This window comes from Stegodyphus dumicola, chromosome 1 (assembly GCF_044657685.1).
Source record: "Stegodyphus dumicola isolate Sdum_Otavi_A_Nest chromosome 1, ASM4465768v1".
In the NCBI taxonomy this organism is placed as follows: Eukaryota; Metazoa; Arthropoda; class Arachnida; order Araneae; family Eresidae; genus Stegodyphus; species Stegodyphus dumicola.
Window position 1 is genome coordinate 207,699,436 of NC_140768.1, and position 7,168 is coordinate 207,706,603.

General features: G+C 30.5%; 1 non-coding gene across 1 annotated transcript; it reads left to right on the forward strand.

Annotated features, from left to right (window-relative positions):
* The first annotated feature begins 1,381 nt into the window (after positions 1 to 1,381).
* TRNAS-GCU (transfer RNA serine (anticodon GCU)) lies at positions 1,382 to 1,463 on the forward strand. The gene has a single exon. It is a non-coding gene; the product is annotated as a tRNA-Ser (tRNA).
* The last annotated feature ends 5,705 nt before the right edge of the window (positions 1,464 to 7,168 follow it).

Consider the following 7,168-nt stretch of genomic DNA (forward strand, 5'->3'; position numbering starts at 1 on the left):
AAGAGGAAGATACCTGTCGACATAAGATTTCGAAACACAGTCGGAGCTTTGTGCTCGTTGAGGCTTAGCTTTAGGTCGCCGTTACTTTGTACCCGCTGTCAGTGGAAGTCATACATGCTAAGCAAGGAAACATGCTAACAAAAGGATGATCCAGTATAACAAAAAATTCCTGTAGTTTTCATTTAGAAAATTACCTGTGAAGACAACTCACCCAAAGGTGACCTGTCATCTTATTTGCTGCAAACCCTAACCAAGATTAGATAATCACTATAGTTAAGATACAATAACACGCCGATCAAATATTATTAATTTAGAAGTCAAACAACAAAAATCAGGGTTAGAATTTCAAATTTTACAGGACTATTTAACGATGGTTTTACCGAACTATCATCCTCAGCTGCAAAAGCGCAAATGAACGACATAAGATAAGAAAGCCTGGACAGGAGATAAGCTACTGGCGCCTTCTGTTGATGAAACCAGAACTAAAAAATAATTTCTTTAAAGGCTGAAGGCAAAGATGGATTGGAATTAGGTCGTTAACTAGAACAGAAATTTAATTTAATAATTAAATTGTGTAAAAATAGAACAACAAAAAAACTTTCTATCCCAGTTAACGACCCTTATTCCAATCCATCTTTGCCTTCAGCGTTTAAAGAAATTATGTTTTAGTTCTGGTTTCATCAACAGATGGCGCCAGTAGCTTATCTCCTGTCCAGGCTTTCTTATCTTATCTCGTTCATTTGCGCTTTTGCAGCTGAGGTTGATGGTTCGGTAAAATTATCGAAACTAGTCCTGTGACATTTGAAAATATAAGGCTGACTTTTGTTGTTTGACTCTAAATTAATCACTATAGTGTTTATGAGTTTATAAACATGATGGTTTAGTATGAACACTCGGGCATTTAAAAAAAATAATAACCTTCCATTACTATAATAATATATACTAAAACGCTACGGAATAAAACTGCCACCGTCCCTGTCTGTCAGGTGTTTGTCAGTTAGGCGGGCAATCAATCCCATAGGTCATTTCACTGTCTCACTACCGAGAACTTATTTAAAAGGTTATAATTTTGATAATGACTACAAGGATGACAGTTTGAGACAAAACATTGTTAATAATGAAAATTGGTGAAAAATAAAAGGAATACATTTATCTCAAAATTAGGGTAGTTGATGATGAGCACATTTTTTAATGAAATAAACTACTAGTGTAGTGTAAAGAGAATTTACAACTGTTACTGAATTTAGGAGTAAATAAAGATAAATTTTCTAGCTTTGTATCAAAGGGCGATCTCGAACTCTTACCTCACATGAACGCCAGCTAAACAAATATTTGCAATAAGCTTTGTGTAATTTTCTGATTAAAACCCTTTTTTGAATGCGACGAGGTGGCCGAGTGGTTAAGGCGATGGACGGCTGAACAATTGGGCACTTCCCGCGTGGGTTCGAATCCCATCCTCGTCGGCGGACTCTTTTTACTTTAATTTAAAATATTTAAAGCCTAAATAATATTAAAAACATGCAAGTTTTTATTATGAAATATCTATTTCATGCTTTCATAATACTTCGAAATCTATTTTTACTCTAATCAAATATTTTTTATGAAATATCTCTCGCATATTTTCGAAGTACTTAACAGTATGTTTTTAATTCAAAAATATGTTTTATTGAAATTTTTTCTTTAATTTAAATTCATTTCCTATAAAACACACACGGTTTTAATGGCTTTTATTACGAAATATTTGTTGTATATTTATAAAACACTTTACAAAGTGTTTTTTATTCGAAAAATATTTTTATTTAAATTTTTAATCTAAAAAGAATAGCTTTCAAATGGCTAAATGTTTATTACGAAGTATGTCTTACATTAAATAAAAATTAAAATTTTTTATAATGTGCTTTTTTTTAGTCCAAGAATATTTTTATTAAGTTAAAATTAAGAAAATAATATCCTAAAAACATCATATGGCACGAGTTTCAGTAATACATATATATCTATTGCATGTTTTCAAAATATATTAAATTTTTTTACTCGAAAAATATTTTTTCAAATTTAAGTTTTTACTCTAATTTAAAAAATCTGATGTGCACAGCACATGACTTCCTTGTACGGCATATTAAATTATACACATTTTTTCCTGCATTTCACTTAAACTTACTTCCTCGAATTTCATTAGAGATATATTTCTCATTCAATTAATTCAGTTCTCACTTCGCGGCAAAGCAAAAATACATAAAACTGAAAACATATTCATTAAAAATTGAAAAATATAAAACCAAATACAGCTAAATTTTTTTTTAAAAAAAATGACAACTAAAATTATTCTGCTAAAAAATAAGCAATCGGCCGGCGGGCAGAAAGGCAGATTTTTGGTGCACAAATTTGAAGCTTACTTTTGGTCCCATTTGTCAAAAAGACACTGAAGGTACAGAAACTGAATTCACTATTCTGGTAAGTTTCAAATGTAAACAAATATGGCTGCTATGGTAAACAAAACAAAAAAAAAGGCTTAGCCGCACTTAAACAACATTTAAATTGCTCATAATTCTACAACTATTACATGCAGATTAACTAAAGTCATAAAAACCTTAACGAAAGAAAAGAGCAACATAATTCAATCATTTTTTAAAGCAAAAATTGCACAAATTACCAACATATAAGAATTTTAAAAAAACTGAGCTCATGGATCTGAGTAACAGAGTGGGTTAATTTGAAAGCCACTTAAATGTTGTTTTTAATTGAAAATTTAATACGAGAATAGCGGTTTAAAGTTTCAAATGATTCAGAGGAACGAAACATGTATTTGAAACTCGTCAATCAACTTGGTTTAAGGCTTCAAAACACTTTTCGCTTGAGAAGTTCTGTTTTTAGCGTTATACGAGAGTTTTTTTTTTTTTTTTTTTTTTTTTGAGTTATACGAGATACACACATACATATGTACGTACGTACGTACAGACGTCACGAAAAAATTCTCTTTTAAACCCATTTTAAATCCTTTTTGGTAAAAAGAGTCCTTTATTCCGTTCTACGTACAGATGTCACGCAAAAGCATCATTAAATGGCATTCGATAGTTGTCAAAATGGATATTTTCGTTGAAATATGATATCCGAAAGTTTTTGCAATTACAATGCTTCCTTTACTTCGTACAAGGAACTAAAAATAGCAACCTAAAAATGATATAGCATAAAACAGGATTTTATTCTACTGCATGTTTTCAAAATACTTTACCACGTATTTTTTATTCAAAAATGTTTGTTTACTTAAAATTTCTTCTTATTTAAATCTAATTCTAACAATCACTTTTAATTGTGATATTGTTAAGATTCGATTTCATGAGAAACAAATCTTTTTTCTCATATAGTATGAATCCGAAATTTTATGTTAAAAAATCTGATGTGTATACTACATGACTTCCTTGTGCGTAATTTTAAATTATACGCATTTTTTCCTGCATTTCATTTAAACTTATTTCCTTGAATTTCATTCGAGATATATTTCTCATTCAATCAATTTAGTTCTCATTTCGGGACAAGGCAAAAATACATAAAATCTCAAAATATTTATATTAAAAATTGTAAAATATAGAAAAATATAAAACATAAATACAGTTAAAAACAATTTAAAGAACAACTTTTACAATTAAAATTAGAGTTTCTATGCAAAGAAACAAGCAATTCGGCCAGCGGGGAAGAAGGCAGATATTTTAGTGCACAAAACTGAAAGTTTACTTTCGGTCTCACTCGGCAAAAAGACATTGAAGGCATAAAAACTGACTTCATTTGTTCTGGACGCTATGCTGAGTCAATATATAGAATAATTTACTAACTTAAATGTTAATTCCAGAAGGGATTAAGCATGATTTAGACGTAATAATAAAAGAAGACGTTATCTTTGTTGTTACGAAGAATTATTTAGTTTCTCTAGACTGGCAACAAATCCACTATTCTGCTAAGTTTCAAAGGTAAGCGAATATGGTTGCTATGGTAAACAAAAATTAGTCTTGGCCGAGCTTAAACAACTTTTAAATTGTTGATAATTCTACAAATATTGCATGCATTTAACCGGAAGTAAGAACAACATAATTCAATCATTTTTAAAGCAAAATTTCACAATTTACCGACATATAAGAATAAAAAAAACTGAGCTCACCGAGCCGAGTAGCAGAGTGGGTCTGTGTATATATGTGTGTGTTTAATATATATATATATATATATTCCTTTTTGAGTTTTGCGAGATACATACATACATACGTACGTACATAGATACGTAAGTACAGACGCCGCAAAAAAAAAAAATCTCTTCTGAATCCATTTTAAATCAGTTTTATAATTCCGTTTGGGGGAAAAAGCGTCCTTTATTCTATTCTTATGTCAGATGTCAAGCAAATCAGATGTCATTCTTATACAGATGTCAAGCAAAAACATCGTTAAATTGCATTCGATAGCGGTCAAAATGGATATTTTCGTTGAAATATAGTACCCGGAATTTTTTGTGATTACAATATTTCCTTTACTTCGTACAGTAAAAAGAGGAAAAGAGAAAGAAGCGTCCTGATATCTTTAAGACAAAGCATTTTTACTTTTGAAAGGTAAGCAGTTAGTAAAAGTGACATTATCAGAAATGACTCAGAGCTGGAACTCCCTTCATTCACTTTCTCTGGAAAGAAAAAAATACGTGGAAAGTCTTAAATGGAATTCACCACGGTGGAAATACTATCCTTTCAGGAAGAGGAATATTTAGAGAAAGACCCAGCTATATAAGTTATATTTCAGACAGATATTACTTGAAAATTTCTTTTCATACGCTCAGTACAATTTCACAGAAGCAAATTTTGGAGTAGGGAAAAAATTAAGTAGAGAACAAAGATGATTGGATTAATTTTATTCATAGGAAGAGAGACAAATTTTGTAAAAAAAAAAAAAAAAAAAATATGCACAATTTTCTCTCTTCCGACTGCGCACCGCATTACACGAGGATTCTTTTGAAGAGCTCAAAGACAACCCAATTAAATTGTTTTTGATGGAGAGTAGCCTGTCAGGGCTCCAAGTGCCGGATCGTGACAATCCAGGAGAGGAAGCCCGGACTGTTACGTCGTTTAACCGGATTCTTAATCATGGTAAATAAAGGCAGTGCCGGTTATAATGATGTAATTGCGTCCCAATCAGCCGATTCTAAACCGGTTAGGGTTAATGAGGGAAATCATTAATTAAGGGAAGGAGGTGAAATCGAATTCGAGACACTGTCAAGTCAATTAGCGTTTTATAACGCGTGTGGCAAAATAAGCACGTCCAAGAGTTGAAATTATGAGGGGCCGGAAACACATTTACAAAATATTACTTCCTCTAATACTATGTAATAAATATTCATTTAAATTTTATGCGAAAAAATCATCAATTAATGGTGAATATCAATACAACGGTTCCCTCAAGAAAATATCTGGACATCAGTTATTTTTCAGATGAAGATAATCATTTGAAAGATTTACAGATATTTTGTCACCGAAGCGTTGAATAAAAAATCTGAAGTCTACACCACATGACTTCCTTGAACGGAATATTAAATTATACGCATTTTTTCTTCCATTTTTTTTAACCTTATTGGATTTAATTATATCTACTTTTCCGACAGCGCATAAACCACAATAGAATAAATGTATTCTTTAAAATTCACTCGATTCCCTTAACATAGCGACACTCTGGCGCTAGGTTCACTTAACAGTATTATATTTCGTTTCTATTATAACTCAAACTGCACAAAATTTGTATCATTTAAAGAATTATCTAATCGTTGCCATATGTTCTATTCAAGTACTATTATAAAGCTAGAACGATGTATAAAAGAAATTAAGCAAACAAAACAAAAAAGTAACAGTTTTTCACAGACGATTGAGTATTTTTCATTCAATTAGTTCAGTTCTCACTTCGCGACAAGGCAAAAATACATAAAAACTCAAAATATCTCTACTAAAAATTACTAATTATTAAAAATTAAGTAAATCTTAAACACTTATTTCTTCGCAAAAATTCCAGAAAGGATTAAGCATGATTTAAATCGCAATAATAAATGAAGGCGTTTATCTTTGTTGTTGCGAAGCTACGTTTCTCTAGATTGGCAACAAATTCACTACTCAGCTGTTTCAAATGTAACCAAGCAATGACCTCCATCAAAATAGGCTTAGCGGCACTTAAACAACTTTTAAATTGTTGATAATTCTAAAACTTTTGTATACAGATTTACTAAAGGCATAAAACCCTTAACCAGAAGATAAAAACAACATAATTCAATCATTTTTAAAGAAAAAAATCTGATGTGTACACCACATGACTTCCTTGTATTGGAATATTAAATTATACGCATTTTTTCTTGCATTTCATTTAAATTTATTGGATTAAATTAAATCTACTTCGCCGACAGCGCATAAACCACAATAGTATAAATGCATTCTTTAAAATTCACTCTAGTATTTGTTTACCATAGCGACACTCTGGCGCTAGATTCACTTAACAGTATTAATAATTATATAAGAGTTAACTTATATAATAATTATATAACGGAAACTAACTTAACTATTATATAATCCAATAATTATATAACAGTTAACATATATATTTCGTTCATATTATAACTCAGAATGCACAAAATTTATATCATTTGAAGAATTATGTAATCGTTGCCATATGTTCTATTCAAATACTATAATAAATCTATAACGATGTATAAAAATTAAGCAAACAAAACTAAACAGAAAACTTTTTTCCACAGACGATTCAGTATTTCTCATTCAATTAATTCAGTTCTCACTTCGCGAGAAGGCAAAAATACGTAAAAACTCAAAATATCTGTATTAAAAATTACGAAGTAAATCTCAAACACTTATTTCCTCGAAAAAATTCCAGAAAGAATTAAGCATGATTTAATTGGCAATAATAAATGATTGCGTTATCTTTGTTGTTGCGAAGCTAAGTTTCTCTAGATTGGCAAAAAATCCAGGAGTCTCCTGTTTCAAATGTAAACATCAATGGCCGCCATTAAAAAGAGGCTTAGCGGCAATTAAACAACTTTAAATTTGCTGATAATTCTAAAAATATTTCACACAGATTTACTAAAGGCATAAAATCCTTAACCGGAAGATAAAAACAACATAATTCAATCATTTTTAAAGCAAAA